The sequence below is a fragment of the Galleria mellonella genome, unplaced genomic scaffold (genome assembly GCF_026898425.1).
Source record: "Galleria mellonella isolate WM207_F2 unplaced genomic scaffold, CSIRO_AGI_GalMel_v1 utg352, whole genome shotgun sequence".
Lineage (NCBI taxonomy): Eukaryota > Metazoa > Arthropoda > Insecta > Lepidoptera > Pyralidae > Galleria > Galleria mellonella.
In genome coordinates, this window is record NW_026442084.1 from 576,209 (window position 1) to 602,291 (window position 26,083).

Consider the following 26,083-nt stretch of genomic DNA (forward strand, 5'->3'; position numbering starts at 1 on the left):
ATGGGCACCAGGTCCCTTTTCAGGAAGGCGATAGACAAAATTAAGATCGCCATAATGATCGTCACCCTTCGATAGGAAATGGAGCCTATAAAAGAAGAAGAAGAGCAGGACAACTCGAAATAAAATCGTATATCGAGCTGCCCGGCCTGCTACTACTACCACATATATCTCCCGCACTTTGCACAGAATCCTAATTTCCTTTTATGACGCATAAAGTCCTATGCCCACCAGTGAAATAATATTGAGTTGTTATGGAAAGTGTAAATTGTCAAATTATGTAAATCTTTTCCTTCTAAAATACAAACTTTTTTATTACTATGATACATTAGATCTTAATACTATATCTGTCGTTAACTATCCACTGCTAAACAAAGGCTTCCAGGGGAGTGGTTTCAATAGCGACCATCGTTACCACTGTTTAAGAAATTAGTGGGCGTCAGCTTAATTACCATTCCAAATTTTAAAAGAAACACAATCCAATTTTTAGATCAAAAACTTTTTACGTAAGTAGAAAGGAAAATAATGTTTTTTTTTTATGTTCGTAAAGCAACCAACAACTATTGGAGAAGAAAGGTTGCCAAGTAACAACCACGTTATGTAAATTCTTGCTAGTAGGGTTAACCTTCTACTAGAAACACTGATGATTGGAATATCTGTTTTGGATAATGTCAGAAAGCATTCGGCGCATACGTTTTCCCTTATAACTACTTTTATAAAGTATGCATGTAAACGCATATGTAAGACGTACATATGTCCAGAATTTTAACTTGATACATAGCCTTGATGAATTCAGTATAAAAAACAAGCAGTGGCCCAACGCTTTTGGCGTGTATCGAACGATTATGTGTGATTTGTAAGAAATAGAAATTTAGACTCCATCTAGAGATAATATAAAATAAATATGGTACTCATATCGACGATTTTCGTACAATCTCTTGTACTTTTATTATTCTAACTTTTACCAGCATAATAATCCATTAATGCCTCACTATGGGCCTATATAATTGTTTATATTTATAATAGATGTACTATTGTAACCTTTTGGAGAAAACAATAAAGAGTATCTATCTATCTATGGGACAGTCGTATTTTTTTATAAAAAGTAGTTAGTCGTTTAGGAAGTGTTACTACCCAATATTTCTAAATGAAAAAAAGGTATAAAATTTCAGTTTATACCAAAAATGTTCTAATTAAATAACTATATGAATTAAATATGAGACATTTATTTAATTAATATAGATTATAATACAATCAATATATCGATTATGCATTTCTCGGTGCATCACTAGTGCCGTTATCTCTATTGCGTACGACGATAAAATTTTGAAAAATCCACCACTTTTCCAGCGATAACCCCAGTGGCGCGAGGGAAAAAAAAGCTCCGACGCCGCATCTATAGTCAAGGTTTAATTATGATCACATACGCAAAATATTTTTTTTTGTTCACATTTATAGCATTAATGTGTTTTAAAAATAGGTAAGTTTAAATAAATAAAACATTCTGGAATGTTAATAGAATACAGACAAATGCAATCGTTTATCAGATGGAACGTTAACCTAAAATATATTGAAAAGAGCTAATAGATGATGGTGGCTCAGGACTGTCCTTTATAACAGTTTAAGAGGCCTGATGAGAAATCATCAATGAATGATTAAAATGACGAGCTTATTAATACGACCTATTTTCTTTAGGTCCTTGAATGGATGGATTGAAAAACAAAAGAAAGCAATGAAGTGTTAATAAATAATTTAAAAAATTACCCAAACGAGATGTTTAGTTTATTTATTTAAACTTTAATACCAATAAATTATTGTACAAAAGACAGATTAACGCTATAGACGTTCGCTAGCTATTAATCCGTGGGATATGCAGAAATACTCGATGGCCGATTATATAATAAAATTATATACATATATTTTTTTTATAAAAATTCAATTACATACAAACATTGATAAAATACCTAAACATACTTGTAACGTTGTTTGGTTTCTCTTTCTATTTCCTCTCACTCTTCTGTAAATGTTTCTAATCCAATTTCATTTATTCATTCATTCCTATTCTCGTAGAAATTATCAAAAATTTCAATACCAGTTATGTCTGTCACATAAAGGGTATTTGTAGAAAATTAGTTATTAGTTTCTAACAGTTGCATTGCGGGGGGAAAGGGATTGTTAGCAATGGAGTTTGACAGTCCCATTGCTAGCAATATGCCTTATTAGGTCGACCTCCATGTGGTTCCCCCTGGAAACCATAGTGAACAATTCTTGTTGAATTCGTCACGATGTGCTAACTGACCTACTTCATCCTCAAATATCATCCTTCACTGGTACCCTGCCGGTGTATACCAATAGCGCGGGTGGAGTTACCATTCCATTATCATCCATTAAAAAAAAAACAGTTGCATTGCCTATTTGACTGAATTAATGAATTAAACAGGTAAAGATTGATAAAGCCATTTTGCGTGACTTTATAAATATTTTATTTAAATAAGCAATGACTATGAATGCGGCACTCTCTTATAAATAACCGTCCAGTATTTATTCGCTGTGTTATCACTAGCTCTCGAGTTAGTATGAGTTTTATGTGTACTCATAGAGTTTCTTTGTGCAAGTCTAGATAAAGAACTATTTCTATCTAGACACGACGCGGCTCTGCGCTTGCATCGATACGACGCGACCACACAAATTGTGTTTTTAACTGCATATCTTATTTTAACTGGTTATTACACGCGACTTCGCGTGGAATTTGTGTTATATGAAATAAGTTTTTTTTTTATGCAAGCTGTGCTTATATAACTGTTATACATTAAAGCGCGAGGAGTGTTCTCATGCGTTACTACGTTACGTCAGTGTATAGTGTGATGCCATGGCATCACAGTATATACTGTGCGGTACCCATAGACAACAGTTGCCACTTTCTATCGGATGGACTGGAAGCTTATTTGCTATTTTAAATTTCATAAAACTTAGAATAGCAAACAAACTGACAGTTCGCCTGATGGACAGTGGCAACGGTCGTCTATAGTCACCACAAAGTATATACTGTGATGCTATGACACTCCTCACGCGTTGATATAAGACATATAACACAAATTCTAGGCGAAGGGTCATGTAATAACTCGTTAAAATAAGATATGCAGTTAAAAACACAACCCCTGTAGACATGGGCATAATGGATTAACGTCAATTGTACTGAGTGACATAGAAGACTGAAACGTGGTGGCACACAGCTGGCCGTAAGAGGATGTTTCAAGACCACGTCGGCATACACAGACCATCAGTGTATGCCGGCTGAAACCCAGTGACCCGGAGGTCGTCGCCTCCGGAATAGAAGCCGGGGTAATGGGGTACGCCCCGAGGCCCTTACCTCGCCCGCCCACACATCATCCGGCGGGCAAGAGAAGACCGTGTTGTTGTTGTTGATGTTTCAAGTCCCCCAGCGAGCTATGGAGAGGACTACGCTCGGAACTCCACCGCGTGATAGAATCCGGAAGGTAAAAATCAGGAGAACATTAGTTCTCATAGTTGTAATTATACAAAGTCCAGAGAATCTGCAACTAGAAGAGGCAATTGCTCGATCTATATGAGCAACAAACAACCGATGGGGAAGAAGGGTTCTCGAGTGGCGACCGCGTGCAGGCAAGCGTAGTGTGGGCCGACCCCTCGAGAGTTGGAGTGACGATATCAAGAGTGTTGCAAGAATTTACTGGATGGAAGCGGCGGCATATTATACTTTGTGCTGTTGTTACGCCATAAATTGAAGTTTATATATCCCTCATATTTGGAGGACAATGGATGGATTGTAATGATGATATTTATGGTATAGGGAGAAATCTAAATCATTATGCTTAAATAATCTGGTAGTATTTGTTTTATTGTTACCCTATTCCCTTTGGCCGCAACAGAATAACAGTACTTTGCTCTTTTGAGGGCGAAGCAATAAAGTGAGTTGTGACCATTTTGTATTGCTATTACACACTCACAAACGAAAATTGTATTTAGCTTTATGTATTTTTTTTTATCATTTAATGTTATCTCGCTTTTTTTTTTGTATATGTATGTTGTAATTTGTGTGCTGTAAGTAAGTAATGCAAATAAATTATCTATCTATCTATCTATCTATCTATCTATGCAGACATTAACAAATTATGACATTAAAAAATATTTAAGTTAGTGTAACTTTCAAGTATTTTAAGTTAGACCTTCAGAAATACAACTGTGAAAACCGTATTCAAATTAGCGCAGTCGTTTTAGGGTGATGCCGGAACAAATATACAAATAAACAAAATGTCCAAGAAATATAGTTTTGTTCATATTATTTTTATTAAACATCTTTCATGTGATCAGTACCGTTCCGATATGTATATATATACATACATACATTTTTGGAATATTGGGGTTTCTCTAAATATTGATGGTTGCAAACACGGTCATGGTCCATTTCTATTTCGCCCATACTATACGGATATACATTAATATTATTAACTAGCGGCCCGTCCCGGCGTCGCACGGGTGGACATTTTAAAGATTTCCCTTCACTACTCTGCTCCTATTGATCGTAGCGTGATGAAAAGTACACTATAACCTGCCCAGGAGTATGAAGAATAATTATACCAAGATTCGTTAAAATTCGTCGAGTAGTTTTTGTTTCTATAACGAACATACAGACAGATAGATAAAAATTGTACTGATTGCAATTTTGACATCAGTATCGATCACTAATCACCGCCTGATAGTTATTTTGGAAATATATTTCATGTACAGAATTGACCTCTCTACAGATTTATTATAAGTATAGATAGATAGATTTACATCTGAAGCATCGTTTATAAAAAGGTAATAGGTCTTTTATGGGAATTGGCATAAAATATATTTATTTATTTATTTAACACTTTATTGCATCAATTAAAAAAGAAAAATAACAAATATAGTAAATATTAATGAGAAGTGATACAAAATATAATAAGATATCGAAGGATATTCTGAGGGCCTACCATGAAATGTGTTCCGAAATTTCGGAGCCAAACGAAACACAATTTTGATGTTAAAATTACATAATACATGCCATTTGGAAATAATAAAAATTTTAAAATATTGTTCCTTTGGAATTTTATGATGTATGACGAACGAAATGTTAAGCTCCATTTATTGGTTCGATTTAGGTATAAACAAAAACACGAAATTGAGTCCGAAATTTCGGAATTTCATTTCATGGTAGACCCGCTGGATCTACCTTTTAATATATTTAAAACTGTTATTAAGAAACACTTATTGAACAAAGCCTACATACACATATATTTACACATTAAACGATTACTTGAATGACAAATGTGCATGGTGTCAGTCATGCACGAGCTTTTTAAAGACCATGTAATTTTAGACATAGTGCATTTTTTTATGCAACTTAGAATAGCAAACAAGCTGACGGCCCATCTGATGGAAGACTTTGTACAAAAGTCGTTTGTTTGGGCACCTCTGTCCCATTCGTGTTTCTACCGTGAAGCAGTTGTGTTTGTATGGCTGTATTTCGGTTTGAAAGGTGGGATATGGCAGTGAATTTATAGGTTACAGAGAAATAACACCTTAGTCTTCAGGAATGGCAACGCATGGGGAGTATCATGGGTGAAACAGTATACTCTGTTATGTCCATAGGCACCTCATGTCTATAGGCGACGGTTCCACTTTTCATCAGGTGGGCCGTCAGCTTTTTTGCAATTCTAAGTTGAATAAAACAAAATTGTTTATAAATTGTATTTTCGACCCAAAAACTGCAATATTAAATTAATCCAATTAAGAAATATCAAACCCTTACAACGTATAGTATCGATGTTCCAATTATCCGCCACTAGAGGTCACTAACGGCGACGTATACCGGCGCGGGCGCACTGAAGATAAATGTTTTTGCATCTGGCTTTGATTGGAAAATTCCTATAATAATTGATAATTGACTGGAATTATTTTTAATAATGGGTTATTTTGATTTTTGGTGACTAAAATTTATTTGTATTATTAGATATTGTAATGTATATGTATGTCACTAAATAAATTACTTTTTCTTACTTTCTTTCCTATCACCTACACACCTACACACAAACATGTTTAAAAAAAAAAAACCAAAGCGATTATAATAATCAAATATAAAAAAATAAAATATGTGTATGTATATGTGTATAAAGCACATTTGTAATGTAAATTTTGTAATAATTTATCTATTAGTTGTATTTGCAATAATTATTATGTAGATTATTTTTGTGTAGTTTCTTTAAAAAAATTATATAATATAATTAAATTTCGATAGTGCATATTTTTGTATAAAATAAAAAATGGGCTATCGAGGAATTAAATCTGCTATAAACATTTTATGGGAAACAGCGTGCATTAGAATTTAAAAAATCCAACAAAACTTTACATTAGAAAAGCGAAGCTGAGATTGCGCTAAGAAAAATAAATCAACGGCCCACGCACGCGACCTAGCCGAACGGACTCACACAGATGGAAAGAGACAAAAAAGTTGGAGCAAGAAAAAAAATCGCGCAGCGAATATATCCGAGGCGAACGACCTGCGAAAAATAAGACGAAAACGAGCGCCCGCGCACATGTGCGTTCGCCATTTTTTTCGCGCTGTCCCGTTCTAGCACCAAAAAAGGGCGCGCTCGGTGCGCGTGTGAAAGGGACAGGGGAAAAGAAAGCCCGCGGAAAGAGTTTGCGGTCGTTCGCGCGCGGCTTAATACGGAGCAAAGGCGCTAGAGGCGCTCGTGTCGCTTGGAAAATTTCTTCCTGTTTTGACTTAATGCGTGCGGAGTTTTTTTTTATTATTCCCGCTATAGTGTTTTACTAGCTGTGCTCGCGACTTCGTTCGTCTAGGTATAGGTATTTTTAGCAGTAATATTAGTGAGGAAGTAAGAATAATATTTTAAATACATTATCAGGACTTAACGCGACGAAAAAATTTGTAGATAGATTAATAATTAAATAAGTAAGAATAAGTAACTATTCTATAATTTCTACATTGTATGAAAACATATATAGGTAGTACATAACAATGAAATATATAGTTAAATCAATTATATACCTATAATCAGTAGGGAAAAAATGTTAGGACACTTGATACGACACGACGAATTTATTAACATTATAATAGAAGGTAAGATAGAAAGAAGGAGGGGGAGAGGGAGACCAAGGTATAGTTACATCAGACAGGTCAAGGAAAAAGTTGGTGTTGGGTCGTATCAAGAGGTGAAGAGACTCGCTGAAAATCGTAGTGATTGGCAAGCGCTCCACCGACAAGAGCGCAGCTCTTAAATAGGATAGATAGATAGTCAGATTGGAAGACGTTAATAAAATTTGCATTATTTTGATATAATGTGAAAATGAGTCGAAATTTCAAATTTCGACACAACAAAAATGTCAAATGACAAACGATAAAATACATAAATAGAAGGATGCAGTTTTCGATGGTAATGAATTCATGATCATCATGTCAGGTAATAACTGTTTACTGCTGACCATAAGCTCCCCCTATTGGAGGGTTTTTCCAGTAGTTTCCGCAGTAGTAATGAATTATAATTAATTAAAACTAACACTATATTGTATGTACAAATGGACATAAGACACTATAAATCCATATTAAAAAAATTCACTTGATTTGGAAAAAAAGGAATTACCTGCAAAAATGACACACTTTATTGAAAAAAAAATCCTATCAGTAAATATGTTCCATCTAAATATATATTGTGATTTCAAATACATATTTATTTATTATTTTCTTTGAGAACGAATAGTCATTATATATATTGAAACAGTAATAATAGCATGATTATTGAAATACATTTTCATTCTATCATTCATAAAAATAAATATAATATAATAAATATAATAGGTACCTGACCTGGGTACGATTTAGGTAGGGTTTTTGAAAAATACATTTAGTCAATTGACCGTTTTTAAAACGTTAATATTCGATTGCTCCATCTATGTGTATATAATCCATTATTTAATACCTTTCTATACGACCAATGTGTCAATGTTATATATTCATAGCTAACTTAAACGATACAAAATTAACAAAATAACTAGCTGCATTAATAGATCAAACTCTAACATTTACAATATGATACGCTTCACCATCTTCCTTATAGCCTCATGCATTTCACATGCGATGCAAATTGAGTCTTAACGTCATGCTAATAAAGCCTACAGTGTATGTGAGAGTTCTAATGAATCTGTCTACCAGTTGATTTAAAGGTAGAGAAGAACGTTTTTAATTGAGGCTTTTTCTTGGCATATTTATAGCGTACTTATTAAAGGGAAGTACTTTTTTAATGTTTTTATAAATATACATTTAATATTTTAGTTTTATTTAGGATAAAACAAAAAGATAAATGTATGGAAGAGACTAATATATTAAAGCTGTGAGAAACGAGATAATTAAATTAAGATAGGAAAGGAAAGTAAAACTATATCAACCCTAAATTATAGATATGGATTCAATGATGACTTTTTTATTGTTAGGGCGGCAAACGAATAGACAGTCTACCTGATGGAAAGCGGATACCGTTGCCCATAAACACCTGCAATACGAGAGGAGTTACTTGCGTGGTACTTTTTAAATGTTTATAAGCAAGCTTTGAAATTTCGAATATTATATTGTAAAGGGAAAACTAAAGACGGAAGCTTATTCTACAACCTTTATTTACGAGGTAGAAATGAACGATATGCATGAACAGTAATAATATATTGTGCAACCAAAAAATGAGATAAGTAGTATAATTAATTATAAGTATTGTAATTGGATTTTTATCGTTTTTTATTGAATATAATAAAAAAGGGAGATATTATATTAAAAAAATGTAAAAAGGTAAAAAGTCGCTGAGGCGATGCTAGTAATGAGGTGAGACGTGGAACATAATAATGAATGTAATAATTTTTGTTTTATTTTTTTCAATTCGTTTTTATTATTTTATTTTATGTTTGTCACATCAAAACTTCATCATTTATAAAAGGATATGGAAAATTATTTTTTATTTGGAACGACATACTTTCCGATCGGTTCCATAGAAATATTATCACAAACGATTCAGTACTTTACTTATTAAATCAAAATAACTGCTTTTTTCTAACTGTGTTTGCTGGTGGCCGCAAATGGATACGACGAATAACTGATATACCACTAGGCAAATTACACAGCGCCATCTAGTTACATTTAACTACATATTTACGTTAACATCTTCCCCTTAAGTTAACGCTAGCTCGACACGTTTTCAAGCGATTTGAATACTGCCTAGAAGCGATTGAGGGAATTTTTATTATGTGCCGTGGCCTAAACTGTACTGATTCCTATCTATTTATTTATTAAAGACTAGCTTTTTTCTGCTGTTTTTTTCTTTGGAATTAGATAGAAACTATCTTATATGTTATTAATTATAGTCTAAACGTGGTGGTTGAGTAGCAAATTTTTGCGAGGCAATATACTTGTATTACAACTGAAGTCTTTTGTTGTTTTGTTGGTATGTTGTTTTTGCGGGGAAATATACTTGTGTCACGACTTGTCTATTGTTGAAGTGTTGCTTTTTCAGGGCAATATACTTGGGTAACAACTAGTTTTTTATTGTTTTGTTGAAGTGTTGTTTTTGCGAGCCAATATATTTGTATCACAACTAAAGTCTTTTGTTGTTTTGTTGAAATTTTGTTTTTACGAGGCAATATATTTTTATCACAACTGAAGTCTTTTGTTGTTTTGTTGAAGTGTTGTTTTTGCGAGACAATATATTTGCATCACAACTAAAGTCTTTTGCTGTTTTGTTGAAGTGTGGTTCTTGCGGGGCAAAATACACGTGTTAATCAGATAAATGTCTCATAGGTACCTAGGTCCCTAGCGAAATAAAGTGAGTTCGTAAGAAATATAATAACATTGTGCTGTGGACGGCGGCCAGCCTTGTACAACCTGTTTTTTCTACAACGTATCGTATTACACATATACATTTACTGTAATACAACTTAGATAATAGATGCACACAATTTATATGTAATTTGAAAGAATGGACTATTATGAATACAAAATTTCATTGTAAATAATTTATGATTATGTTCAACGAAAAAAACGACTTCAATCGTAGCAAAGTGTGTTATTGTGATTTAAATACTAAACTACTGAACCGATTTTGATGAAACTTCTATGGGACTAATATATAAGTATATCCTTTCAGATAAGAAAAGAATTTATCAAATCAGTTTTAAACTAGCGAAGTTATAAGGTAACAAACAAAAAAAAACACAACCGAATTGAAAAATTTCTATTATGAAGTTTCTAATTATTGTAATAATACACTTTGATTTCGTATGAACTTAACAAGACATGAGATACATGAAATTTTTTTTTTTTTATTGCCCGGGTTCAATTCTTGGCGGGGGTAAATTTAGAAAATAAACTTTTCTGAATTAGCTTAGCTGTAGGAGTTTTTATGGTAGTGATTGTGTATGGGTGGGTTGTGCCTTCCAGATGTTCATTGCCTGTTTCTTCATAGTACAAAGTATCCTAGTTTGTGGATCAGCCGAAAGCTGTGTATGTGTAAAGAGTTAAGAAATAATTAACTTACTTATTAACTCTTATTAAATTATTATTAAATTAATATTCTTATAATTAGTAATGTACATAATAAAGCGAATAATGAAGTAATTTCTAAAAATTATTATTGCATTTGTTTAGGCTTCTATAACCTTTTTTTTAGACTTTTTTAGATTTTTTCTTAAATATCTTACATGTACAGAGATTAATTTCAATTTTATTATATTGGTAAGTTAAGATAAAAAAAAGGTAAGTAACAATTATTGCTTATAACCAAAATTGGTATTCTACCTACTTATTACAATTATTTTTTTGTAAATTTGTAAAAGTATTTATAAGAAAACAATAAATAATTGAAATTTTACAAAATTTTTTTCGACAATTTCTAGACGAGAAATATATCAGTGACTAGCTAAGACAGTGATTCAGCTAAGATTCAATAAAGTGAGTTTGTATGAATGTTTGTTTGTTGAATCTTCGTATTCAACCAATCATCATGAATGGTGTACACGTAGGTACTATTTGGGATGGAGAAGAACGTAGGCTGGTTTTTATATCGATTAATTAATAAATCCCGATCATGCGGACGAAGACGCGGTTAAAGACTAGTAATAATAATAATAATTCTTTAATATATACCCAATTTAAAATTAACATAAATATACACAGCAAACAGCTACCGAGGTACATGAGCATGACACATAATTACATCTCTTGATTTAATTGCATATACAATTAATTAGTATAAATTTCACAATATATACATAGAGTAGGAATGTGAATGTGTGTGTGTGTGTGTGTGTAATATTATTCAGAATAATCCACTCAAAAAACTTCAAATTTCAAATACAGTCTAATTGAGGTCTTTCTCATTTTTGAAAAAAAGGGATAAATGATGAAAGTTCTTTTGAATTTTACACAAAAACAAAAAACACTACTTCTTATTTTAAGTCGGTAAAAAACAGCATAAAATCATGTTAATAGACTACCGATATATTTAAAGTAAATGTAACATTTTAAAAAGACATAAAATAATAATGGCAAACACTAGACACTTAAAAACAGGATATAACTAGCTAGAAACCTATTAGATACCTACTCCGTCCCACATCCCTCCCCCCCCATCCACATAACAGCGCGTGAGTCAAGCTGCGCGGGCGCAGGTTTTGCAACCGAAATTCTACCGGTCCAAGACAATGGCATTATTAGGCGTTAGACGCCATTTTGTTTTCTAAGTATCCTCGATAGGTAATATTTATATCTTATTTTGTAAATAATTAACTGTGTATTTATATTTAAATTTATATTTGAGACGTAACGGGATGCAATTAAAAGTGAATAAATATTTATTATACGAAAAAGTCTAAAAAATAAATGATTTTTTTTATTTCTTTTTTATTGACTTAAAAGTCGTGTTCATTATTTGCAAAGCAAAATTAATTTGTATGACTTTTATACCAATTGAAGTTTAAATGTGTGTAATAAGTTTAAAATAAATTGAAGTTTAGAATAACGAAAGTTTAAAAATCACTATTGTATGCTTATATCTTTTTTTATACTACTTAGAATAGCAAACAAGCTGACGGCCCACCTAATGGAAAGTGGTAACCGTCGCCTATAGATATGAGTAGTACCACGGAAATAACAAAGTATACTGTTTCGCCCATGATACCCCCCATGCGTTGCCATTCCTGAGGACTCAGGTGTTATTCCTCTGTACCCAAAAAATTCACGCCATATCCTACCCTTCAAACCGAAACACAGCCATGCAAACACAACTGCTTCACGGTTGAAACACGAATGGGACAGAGGTACGCAAGCAATCGACTTTTGTACAAAGTCTCCCTCTAGTATCTCCATTTTTTTTTAATTTTTCATGCTATTTGCAACTTTGTATTCAATCAAATCATCATTGTATTCAATCATCTCAAGTAATAATAATATTCAATCAACACATTAATACATAATTAATTGATGATTGAATATGGTGTTTCAAATCATGGGAGGTTTTATGGTATTAATTAATTAATATCTATGTTAGGCACAGATTATAAATATGAAGAGAAAACTGGCTAAGAAAGTTGTGCGCGTTGTAAAGTTAGGTTTTACTATTATAGGGACAATAATCTTGTTATCCCTAATATTGTTTATGGGAAAGTTAGTTTATGAATTAAACTAGTATTAACTCCCGCTTCACCCACGCAAAGTATTCTATAAGTTATTTTTCAGAGGAAAAGGGATTATTGGTAATAGGGATCTAACAGCCCCATTGTAATGTATCCTATCAAGTCGATCTTTACATGGTTCTTTCATCGTGTTTAATTCTTGTGGATTTCGTCAAGATTGGCTAACTAACCTGCTTTCATCCTCACCTATCATCCTTCACTGATAATCTGCCAGCGTATACCTATAGCGCAAACAGAATTACTATTCCATTACAACCTATTAAACCCATTAAAAATTGTATAAAGTAAAATCATTAAATCATTAGCAGCATTAAAAAAAAATAGATGACTCAGTGAAATAACGCTTGACTTAGGTTTGAGGATCCTGAGATCTAAAAACCAACCTAAATCCCTGTATTTCAGTAGTATATTTGTTATTAATATATATTTACTTATGTATCTATGTAAATTTTAGTATGTATGTATATCAATTAATACTTATAACGCATTTGAGCATTCTAACACATCCCGAGTGGAAAAAAAAACAAAATCTAGCATTAAGTCCGCCTTATACATAAATTTTATACTAAAAAATAAATAAATCATCATCATCATTTCAGCCATTATTCATCCACTACTGGACATAAGCCTCTCCCATAGATTGCCATAAAGAACGGTCCTGAGCCACCTGCATCCACTGACTGAATAAATAAATAAATACGTATATTGTATCGACACTAATTTGTACCGTAACTTTAGCGTATCTGTGTACCTTCTAACTATATGCAAATCGCAAGAAAAATCTCTAGAATTCCCAGTTCAGATTGCCTTGAAGCCTCTCACCATCTGTGCAACACTATCTCGGTGCCTGAGACTTGCATTCGTCGTGGTTTGTACGTAGATATTGGATTTTTTTTAATAAATGCGTTTTAATAATAAGTATATAGAATCATAGATAACATAGTTTATAAGTTTTAAATTTATTTAAGAAAGAATCAACCGATACTGTATTTCTTTTTTTTTTTTAAAAAGACGAATTTATTCTTATTTATTTATACTTTATTATACATACTGATAATACATTAAAATATGACAGAGATAAGTAAATGTATAAAGGCGAGCTTAACTTTAAAAGAGTTCTCTTAAAATAATACAAACAGGGCATTAAATTTATTATTATTAAGAAAAGACAGATAAAATATTAAGCAGTCTTTCTATGTCATAATATGGTACCATCCTGCAATTTAAAAACCACGTAAAATCTCCTCAGTGAAGTATTTGGAATTTGTGACTGGCAACATTACGTTAAAAAGTCAGTTAGAAAATAATAGTATTGATTTGATTAGCAGTGTAATAGAATTATCATTATCATATTATTATCTTGGCAGGCGGGTTGGCAACCATAATTAATTTTATATTTATAATGGATAAGCTCAAAAACTGCTTAAGCGATTTCAAAAATTCTTCTATCTATTAAGTGCTAAGAATTATCAACATGTAACTATGTAACTATGGATTGTGCTCAGAGAAATTGTTCAATATGATGCACACAGCCACTTTCTACCATCGTACGGCTCGCCATCGACAGGGAGTTCATCCTCATGTCCTACAGCCTCAATGGTCGCGTACTGCGCGGTTTCAGAGATGTTTCCTCCCACGAACACTCAGATTGTGGAATGAACTCCCTGCCGAGGTTTTCCCAAGAGACTACAGCATGGGGTTCTTCAAAAGGGGGGTAAAGAGGTTTCTTCAGGGTCGGCAACGCACGCGTAATACCTCTGGTATTGCACGTGTTCATAGGCTACGGTAACCACTTACCATCAGGTGGGCCGTATGCTTGTTTGGCACCTCAGTGGTATAAAAAAAAATGTAACTTAGGTTATATATTATTTTCTACATACTCGTGTGAAGCCGGGATGGGTATTGTATTGTATTGTAAAAATCTTTATTGTACATAAGTCAGATTAAATACTAGTAAATGATTTATTTATTTAATGATGGGTTGCTAGTATATAAATAAATCAAGGAATAGATTATTATTATAATGATAGTAAAGTATTGGTATATAACAGGTACATTTGGCTCCGCCCCAAACCTAAACCCAATATCAAAAACAGCAATGTAAACATTTCTTTGCATGTTACGACGTCATCGATTAACGCACGTGTATGGTACAATACATACATATACAAGTGTTGTATGTATGTGTACAAAGCCGTATGTGTTGCCAGTATACCGTAGTTTTAGTTAATTATTCTTGATATGATACGACAAAATTATGGGTATCTTAACTTATTAATAAAATAAAATAGTAACTGAATAATGTCTGTACATAGGGAATAGAAGAAAACTTAATGAGTCAGAATAAAAGTAATTTTTAAAAATTTGTGTTTGTTTGTGTGTTTTGTTTCCGTATCACATAAAAACTACAGCACCGAATAGAATGAAAATTTAACAGTTGTGTTTCTAAAAGTCTATCTTAAAATTTGGTGTAGGTATGTTTTGTCTTGATACGCCATCTAGAAGTGATTATCTACTTCCGATATTAAAGCGTACGAAGTTACGGACAGAAGCTACTAGAGGATAAAATAGAAGGAAGGAGAAGAAAGGGGACATCAAGATATATGTAACATCAGGCAGTGGAAGAAATTGGTATCATGTAGTATAAAGAGGTAAAAAGATTTGCCAAAAAACCTAATGAGTGCCACTCATTAGGATTTTTGGTGACATCTCCATTAACAGCAGCAGTTTTTAAAAATGCATGATTCTGAGTAAATAAATATGATTTTTTCATCCTCCAAATAGTTTTCAAACATTATTTTTCTACTATTGTATACCTTTACGTTCAAAAGAACGAACTTACAAGTGCTAATCAATTTATATTTTTTTATTCTTGGAATAAGTAAATAAATATGTTTCCAATCGAAAGACCCCTTAGAATGTATAAAGTTATTGCCAAAGTTGTTGTAATTAATTATATTTGTTTTACATAAAAAGCATTAAATAATTGCCACAAATACTCATGAAAATGTTGTAAAAAAATAAATTAAATAGCAACACTGAATACACCTACGCTTCGGAAACTGCTGCGAAATGTCGGTGTTGTTTATGCTAACCGACTGAAAGAAGGCAATCTGGTGTTATTAAGGTTGGAACACACGAGCCAACGCATACATGAAGGGAAAGAGTATATAGAACCAAATACATAAATATAAATTTATTTAACAAAATTGCCAAATAAATCTAATTAGGTCTAGTTTAAACCTTTTACCAATTAACTTCGAATTCGGCTAAAAGAGAAGAATTAACCTATTTATTAAGATTGGGCCATTAATAGTTAAGATAAATATTAAAAACGCTGTTTCATTGCATGTCAGTAAAAATATTTTGTTAGAAGAATATTTTATTACAATAAAAATAAACAAAATAGCCAATGTTTGATAATATTGTAACCATCACATTGATATTTACTTCCTAGAATTGTACAGTTAAAACAAATGTATTTTTGTTTCTTCACGCCAAATTAAGACATTTTTTTATTAGAATTATGACATATTTTATTTAGTCATACACAAAATAGTTTTCTAAAAACAATTAAATATCTATACTGCTAAATTCCGCGTGGTCCTGGAATAGAAAGGTCCAACCCTTTGGGTGTCATAAGAGGCGACTAAGTGAGGGCGAAGGATGGGCAACAGCGTTTCTCTTAAAACATTTCTAAAACCTAACTGCGGTTGCCAATCCACCTGCCTAGTGTATCAACTACTATCAAAAAAAGGGGAGGCTCATGTTCACCACTAGACAATTAAAAGCTTATATGATGATGGCTACTAAATAGTATTTATTCGTTTTTTGTTTTCATGTACAAATTAACAGTATTCTGTTCTGTTTTATATTTGAGCATTAACTGAAAGATAACATTGTAGATAGGAGGTAACTATAATAAAGTATAGAACTTTACCTTGAGTTCCGACAGTGAGCACTAAGCTCAACACTAGCAAATTCTATTTTTAATGTTTAGATCGACTAATGTGCGCGATGCAGTTTTATGCACAAATTTGCGGCCCGCACCGCGCCGGATGGAACGCCGCCATTTTTAAATTTAAAATTAGAATTGGAATCGCAGGAAGCTCGTTCTATTTTTGAAATTCATTTATTCGTCTAGGCGTGTCGACTTAGCCACTCCTACAATTTAATAGATGCATGAAAAAATATGAATTAACTTCTTGCTTCTTGCATTGATGTAACTCATCTGACTTCATTATAAAGATCTATCAAGATAGAATTATAAGAGTATAATTTATTTATTTATTTATACTTTTACACAGATTAAAATATGTCTACAAAAACTTCTTCAAAAAGAAAATATTCGCGGAGGTATTTTGTATTTTTGTAAATTACATCAGAGATTATTAATTTTACATACAGTTCCATAAATATTTATCATAGATAAGTTGTTTACTTTTTCCTAGTGTTCCAATATATTAGATCTAACTTATTTTATTTCAGAAAAATGTTAATTTTTTTATACAACTTAGAATGGCAAACAAGCAGATGGCCCACCTGATGGAAAGTGGTAACCGTCGCCTATAGACATGAGCAGTACCATGTACATATATCGATGTAACATTTACCGTATGGTCCCGGTATAGAATGAGCCACCTCTTCCATTCCCGTGGGTGTCGTAAGAGGCGACTATGGGAGGGCGAGGGATGGACAGCAGCGTCGCTTTTAAAACATCTCTAAAAGCCTTACTGCGGTTGCCGACCCGCCTGCTAAGAGTGGCAACTACAGGCAAAACTCCTCTTATGGGGAAGGCTTATGTCGAGCAGTTAACGTCTGAATAAATAATAAAAGTAAAACAAATAAACATACAAAAAGAAAAAAAAAAAACTCTAATCTGTAACGTTATATAATTATTCATTTTATCACTATATCATTTCATTTCTCTATTTATTTACTTTGTACGCTTTAGAATTAATTTTGTCGATTAACTACAATACATAGATTTCTATTATTGTATATATTTTGGTACTCGTTGTCTATTTTTATTTAACATAAAAAAAAAATTAACTATATTTTTTGTAATGACTGTACCAAAATAAAAATAAAATATATTAATTTTGTTTGTGTACATATTGTTCTTTATAATTTAGACTTTGTACGAAAGTCGATTGCTTGGGTACCTCTGTCTCCCATTCGTGTTTCTACCGTGAAGCAGTTGTCTTTGCATGGCTGTGTTTCGGTTTGAAGGGTGGGATATGGCGTGAATTTACTGGGTACAGAGGAATAACACCTTAGTCCTCAGGAATGGCAACGCATGGGGGTATCATGGGCGAAACAGTATACTCTGTTATGTCCATGGTTCTGCTTATGTCTATAGGCGACGATTACCACTTTCCATCAGGTGGGCCGTCAGCTTGTTTGCCATTCTAAGTCGTATAAAAAAAAAAACATTCTTTGGAGGGAACAATAAAGAGTTTTCATTCATTCATCCGATCCTCTTCGTAATATTAGTACAGTTATAATGCTCAGACTATGGAATGAACTCCATGCCGAGGTTTTCCCTAGAGATTACAGTATGGGGTGCTTCAAAAAGAATATATTAAGGGTCCTTCAGGGTCGGCAACGTGCAGGTGACACCCCTAGTTCTAGGCGTCCATAGGCTAAAGTGACCGTTTACCATCAGACGGGCTGTATGCTTATTTGCCACATTTGTGGTATTAAAAAAGTTATACAGACATCGTCCAGTTGCAATTTTATTATATTAGCAGGACATGTGACGTGATACAGGCCCAGTATCATACGAAATAAGGACAGGAAAACGACGTCACGACTCGAAGCTATGACAAATAGAGATTGGGCAGTCAAAACAAATTACACTACGTTTCCACGGCACAAAATAACAGCTGAAAGTAACCAGGTTTTTATATAAGAGAAACTGCGTATTGGAGCCAAGTGCATACAAAAATACCTACTAAATTTCAAGGTTGGATCAGGCAAAAATAACACGAGTGCATTCCCGATGCGTTGAGGCTGAGATACGAAATATTCACGGATCATTACTTATGGGGATAGGCATATGTAATTGGACAATCGTACTAACTAGATTGTGTCACGGTGTCTTGTTGTATGGGAGTGGAAAAAAAGAGATTAGTAATAGTTTCAAATTTCGAATTGTCTTTAATCAATTAAAAAAGTCATTTACAAGCACTTTTAAATTGTCTTTTTTTTTAATCTACTGCAGGGTTTGGGAACAACAAGTGACAATTATATGGAATAAATAATACACGGCTTTGTTCGCGAGAAATGTATATAGATAAAAATCAATTGCCAAATGTACATATGTACCTATGGTACATAACTTCAAACGGTTGTATGTATTATATTTTGTTAAATCTTTTTTTTACGTTTTTTATTATTATAACAGGGTTTGTATAAAAGAAAATGTTTGAAAAGTTGTACGGAAAACTCAAAATATTGGGGATAAAAGTCTCTACATTAAAAAAAGCGAGTGGATAAAAAAAAAATAAGACGATTTTGAAGAATATTTGACAGAATTTTGATTTCATAGGTACAATCGTGGTAAGTTGACCGTCTGTCAGCTAGTTAAATAATAATTCATTTTAAATATTATGTGGTAAATAAAAACTTCAATATTGACAAAAATATTACGAGAACATAAAGAAAGAGGATACTATCTCGAATGGTCACAGACTTTTGTACAAAGTCTCACTCACAACAGAGAGACTTTGTACAAAAGTCGATTGCTTGGGTATCTCTGTCCCATTCGTATTTTTAACGTGAAGCAGTTATGTTTACATGGCTGTGTTTCGGTTTGAAGGGTGGGATATAGCGTGAATTTACTGGGTACAGAAGAATAACACCTGAGTCCTCAGGAATGGCAACGCATGGGGGGGTATCATGGGCGAAACAGTATACTCTGTTATGTCCATGCTACTGCTCATGTCTATAGGCGACGGTTACCACTTTCCATCAGGTGGGCCGTCAGCTTGTTTGCCATTGTAAGTTGTATAAAAAAAAATCCAACCTCTTTTCAGCAACATTAAAAATTACTAGTAAAAATCGTATCAATCATTTACTGTCCACTGCTAAACATAGCCTCCCCCTAATGGAGGAATTTGCTGGCATTTGCCACGCTTGGCAGATGGATTGGCAACCACAGTTAGGTTTTGTTGTTTGTGACCTTTAAAAAGGAACATTTCAGCCTGTCCCTTGACCAGTTCCCTTAGTCGCCTCCTACGACACCCACGAGAAAGGAACAGAAGACCCGGGATTCTAAACCGGGACCATACGGTAATATGGCTGTTAATTATTATTATTACCATCAGAATATATGGACTGAGTATTTATTCTTACGTTATGCACATTAATTAATAGTAAAAAAATTATAGAAAATAAAAAAAAATACTAATAAACTAAAGTTGTTTTCGAAATTCATTGTTTACTAAAGAAATTAAAAAAAAATATCTATATTAATATTTAACTAAAATTTGTAACAACCAAATGGGATATAACGGTGACATTACAGAGTACAGAGATATGATACTATCATAACAATGGATTAAGAGTATTACGGGCGTCACAGTATGTTACGAGATCAGAGCTCGTTTTCTATTCCAAATCGTATAAAAAAAAAACTAGATAAATAAAATTAATTATGAATAAACAATATAAAATAAAAGTCGCTGTCTGCGTCTGTCTGGCTTCGCTTACTTCTAAACCATTCAATACGTTTTGATATAGGTTTTACAGTCGTTTAAAAATAAGTAATTCACTCTTGCGCCACCTACCTACTTATACTAGTCTCCTTCAATCAAAAGTTGTCTGTAAGAGATTGCCCTAGCGATACGCCTTTTTTACATCTTATATATAAAATTCTCGTGTCACGGTGTTTGTTACCAAACTCCTCCGAAACGGCTTTACCGATTTTTATGAAATTTTGTGTGCATATTGGGTAGGTCTGAGAATCAGCCAACATCTATTTTTCATATCCGTCAATGATAAGGGTGACCCACCCCGAAATATTTTATTTTTTATTTTTTTGACAATTTTTTTTAAATTTTATTTTATTATAATTTAGCATTGAAAAATACATACAACTTTAAATTTTCATCGTTTTACGTTCAACCCATGTATTTTAATCGCGATTTTTATATTTCGCAATAAGTGGTAAAACAACGTTTACGGGGTCAGCTAGTTTATGTATATATTTTAATCTGTACTTTATACTACTTTATTTCTAAAGTAAAGTATTAGTAAAGATATATAAAATTATATTAAACGCACAGATGAGCACGTATTGGATTGGCACAGTTGCAAATTTTTCATTATACATTATGGTCCAACTATATAATTTTTCCCTCGGATCTATTTTTGCGGCAAGTTTTTATCCCTTTTATACCAGGCATAGATAATCTTGATACTTTCTGGGTCGTATAAATGATGATTTTTCTAACTGTATGTAAGTACTATAGTATTTGAGTTGAAGTAAACCTAATATTAGATGGATTTTGTGATATATAGTATAATGTAACAGATAACTGTAAAGAAGGTAAAATATTTTTTCCTATATTACTGCAAATACTAAAGAATAAAAGCGAAAAACCTGTCGACAACCCTAATTAAATGGAATAAGTACAAAAATAGTAATTATAAAACATTAACGCTTGAACCTAAATAGTCACGTATAGTGCGGTTTCAAAGGCATTTTCTCCAACGAACGCTCAAGCTGTGGAATGAGCTCCTTTCCAGGGTTCTTCAAAAATAATGTATTAACACTCTTTTTGAATTTTTTTCTTCTTTTTGAATATATTCTCTTTGAAGAATCTTAATAGATTCTTCAGTTGGCAATGTGCATGTGACACCCCTAGTGTTAAAAGCGTCTATAGACTACAGTGACCATTTACCATCAGACGGGCTGTACGCTTAGTTGCCACCTTTGTAATATAAATAATAAAAAATCTATGTATAATCTATATAAATAATAAACAAGTTGACGACCCATCTGATAAAAATTGGTAATCATCGCCTACTATTAAAATTCTCTTTCGATTTTTCGAAACAAAAGAATGGCCAATAGTTTATATTCTTACGTATACCATATTTTACTAATTTATACATTAATAGATAAAATCGTTTGTTTACTAAACCTTCAAATGTATAAAAAAAAATTTATACGTCTAAATTAAATTAACCACACTGAGATATAATCATCATTAATCATTAGAATCATCATTAATTAATTAAATGAATCATCATAATCAGAATCATCATTAATCAATCAAATGATAGAAATAAGTTTACATTTAATATAAAAGCTTAATTCTCGATATTTTGCAACTTATTCTATATAATTATTCTCTCAATGAGTATTAAAATTATATACCATAATTCCGCACGTAGTCCGCTGTGGTTATGTATTGGCGAATCATGATAATGATAATACTGATAATGCTGATAGTCCGGCCATAAAACCGCAATCGTTTAGTTACGGCCACTCAAACATATGTTTATTTAGTTTTAATTGATCCAGCAACAGGTAATTGACTGTAAACATTTTAACTACAAAGCCTATGTTTAATTATTTTTAAATTAATATGTTCATGATTGAAATTGTTTCATTTATTTATTTATTTATACTTTAGTACACGTATGTGTGTAATGAGGACTTAAGGACTTAATGTTGATATACATTCTTTCATAGTTACTTTTATATCTCTGTTATGTCCATGGTACTGCTCATGTCTATAGGCGACGGTTACCACTTTCCATCAGGTGGGCCGTCAGCTAGTCTGCTATTCTAAGTTGCTTAAAAAATTTACTTATTAAATATCGTTGCCATGCTTCTTCTGTATATTAATGTTATTTTTGTTTTTACAAAATAATAACTTTATGTCTGTATTTCAGTAGGTACGAGTAATAAGATTTTTGTAAAAAAAAAAACCAAAATATTTACAATAGTAAATGTACATAATTTAGTTACAATATCTATGCATTACATTAGACAGAGAAATAACTGCATTTTTTATGTACCTATGTGTTTATATAAAAACAACTTTAATAGTTTACAATAAAATAAATGATATTTTTAACTACCAAGTCTATATTAGAATGTAAATTGGTTCTTTAACAATATTATGAATAACAATATTTGTAATTTATATGCAAAACAACCTTGTTAAGGATTTTTATATATTTTTAACTCGAATAGGTACTAAGTAGTAAGTTATTGTACTAGTATTTATCGATTTAAAATGCTTATCTTATAACTATGTGAAGTAATAAATAATCGTGATGTATGAACATCGATTACATTGAATTATAGTAACAATATATAGCGTATAACGGAACGCGTATTAATTCAGCGATATAAGTGAAACTGAACAACTTTCTCCACGTAGTATAGTTTAGATCGAATTATGAAAATACTAGCTTTTACCCGCGACTTTGTATGCATGACAGGAACATGATAATCGTTGAACGGGATCAACCTATCTCTTTCGCGTCTCATATAGTATGTGTATACCAAATTTCATATCGCTTAATTGAGCCATTAAAGTGGTAAAAAATAAACTTATTTTCACATTAACAATATTAATAAAGATATTTTGAACTTTCTGTACGATCTCTTTAATTTATTTCGTTTAGTATAAAGAAAATTAAAAAAGAATTCTTTAGAAAAATTATTCAGTTTCGCGGATTTTTCCGTATTGTACCGTTTCACCTTGCACAACAATAATAATCATATTATTTTTAATCTATATCTTTATTCTACATTCAGAATAGAGGAGAAATCGATTAATAGATACTTGAAATAAAATAGGCTAATATGAATTATTCATTCGAATAATATTCAATCGTTTGCTGCTTTAATTATACAATTGTAAGATTGAACTATTCGAATAAACCGAATGCAAGTTTTCATACAAATACAATTATATGAAAAAAAAAATGAGAAACTTTACAATTGTCTTACCGAGAAATATTTTTATTCACTTGAAGGCTTAATATTAAATTTTAAGGACAAGTTCCAAATTAAATATTTACACGTCACACGGTTCAATACAGAGAGTTAAACAGTTTTTAAGATTTTTTTTTTATACAACTTAGAATGGCAAACAAGCTGACGGTCCACCTGATGGAAAGTGGTATTCGTCGCCTATAGACATGAGCAGTACCATGCACATAACAGAGTATACTGTTTCGCCCATGATAAATACTTCTAATGTAATAACCTGTATTTAAGCAAATAAAGTTATCATAAATTTTTTCATATATGAACTATTTATGTTCTATTCCAATTATAAATAAACAGTTTTTTTTTAAATAAAACTACTAAATACTATAATACTAAATATATTTCAATAAATCAGTTTAAATTAATTAAGTATCATATTTTTTTATTTAAATAATAATTGTATTATTATTACTCAAGAAACACATAATCATTTTTATATATTCATAACCGACAATGTACAGGGCGTTAACAGTAATATTATATTTTTGTAGTTTCTATGTGATATTTTAATAAATTGTCAACCGAATCTGATGATTATTTTTAATTGATAAAATCTACATCCATATATATCATACTTTTTATTATTTAACTCATTTTTTGTAAAATATCTTAATAAAAATTAAATCAGTCAAGTATCAAGATCATTAACTGCAGTGTGCCTCTTTGTGTTTTTTGGCACGGCGGCCAAACATCAGTTTACGTGATGCACCGCACCACACACACGCATCACAGCACCAACACGCGCCTGTCGACACAACAGTTAGAAGGGAAACAAACTTTAAATCGTTTGGCGTCCATTTTATTAGAGCTTAGTGGCCTAGTGGCATACCGGTATTATTTTATATCAATACTAGCATTCCGCCCCGGCTTCGTATAGATAGATACGTAGAAAGATAAATTATGAATAGATAAAACACAGTCCATATTACTTGCTGTTAACGCAACTTTCTATAGGTGAAAGAATTTTCAAAATCAATTGAGTCGTTTTTGTATTTATTCATTACAAACAAACAATCAAATCTTTTTTTTATATATATAAACAAAAAAATAATTCAAAAATTCAATTCATTCAATGCTTTTTAGGTGGTAAGTCCCACACTTGGGTGCTGTAAAGCAATGGTATGCCATACATACACATAAATACACATACAAATAAATAAATATGTGTTTATAATGACAGAAGATGCTCTTTAAGTCTACTCTTAAAAATATTTAGGGATTGACTCACGGATAGGCATGAGAATTCCAAAATCCATGTGTTTGCATGGCTGTGTTTCGGTTTGAAGGATGGGATATGGCGTGAATTTACTGGGTACAGCGGAATAATACCTGAGTCCTCAGGAATGGCAACGCATGGGGGGTATCATGGGCGAAACAGTATACTCTGTTATGTCCATGGTACTGCTCATGTCTATAGGCGACGGGTACCTCTTTCCATCAGGTGGGTCGTCAGCTTGTTTGCCATTCTAAGTTGTATAAATAAAAAAACATAAAGAATTAAAAGTTAAGTGTTACACCAAAGGTGTTCTCCTATACTGACCTATATGGTTCTAGAGTAAGCGACCCCAGTCTCCCAAGTCACTGCAGTTTCTGACCAATATCCCTTCAACAGCTGCAGTATTCTTCTTTCCTTTTTCCCATAAATACTTCATTATGGCATAAATGCGACTTTGAATCTTATTAAAAATAAAATTAGGTTTTTAATTAATCATATTTTTAACTATTCGAAGGTGTAATTCCTATTTAAAATATATAGGTTATTTATATATGTAATAATAAATATATTTTTACTTCCGACTTTTGGTCTATTAATATTTATTAGAAATATAGTTCCTATAAGAGGGAGAGTGACACTGGAAGATGAAGATAGAACATGGGATAATAGTTACTTACTTAAAGGGAGAGATAATGGGTTTTAATAAATTATATTAATTAATAAAATAAAAAAGTAATTATATTAATTAATAAATATAATTGCTTTTTTAACTAATCATATTTTGAACTGTGTGGTTCATGATTCATTCCCTATTTTCCAATGACTTTAGAAAGAAAAAGATTCTCAATTCGGTTGCATGTTACCTTTGTTTGTTACTTCATAACGTCATCAGTTGCAGACCGATTTGAAAAATTCTTTTTTTCCTAAAAAGTATATACTTACAGACTAATCTCAGAAAATTTTTATTAGAATTAGTTCAGTAGTCGAGTTGTTGTATCAAAATAACTGGTTTTACCATACTTGAAGTCTTTTTTTGTTTTGTGGAACATATTCCTAAATTATTAACACCACATTGTTTACAGGCAACGTAGCTAATA

At 32.0% G+C, this 26,083-nt stretch overlaps 1 protein-coding gene and 1 long non-coding RNA gene across 22 annotated transcripts in view; one reads left to right on the top strand and one right to left on the bottom strand.

Annotated features, from left to right (window-relative positions):
* LOC113511379 (zinc finger protein 628) overlaps positions 1–26,083 on the bottom strand; it is a 154,366-nt gene that overhangs the window by 106,504 nt on the left and 21,779 nt on the right. The gene's annotated exons all lie outside the window — the stretch shown is intronic.
* LOC116413021 (uncharacterized) lies at positions 2,567–4,112 on the top strand. The gene is made up of 2 exons (XR_004223962.2): positions 2,567–2,719; positions 3,100–4,112. It is a non-coding gene; the product is annotated as an uncharacterized LOC116413021 (long non-coding RNA).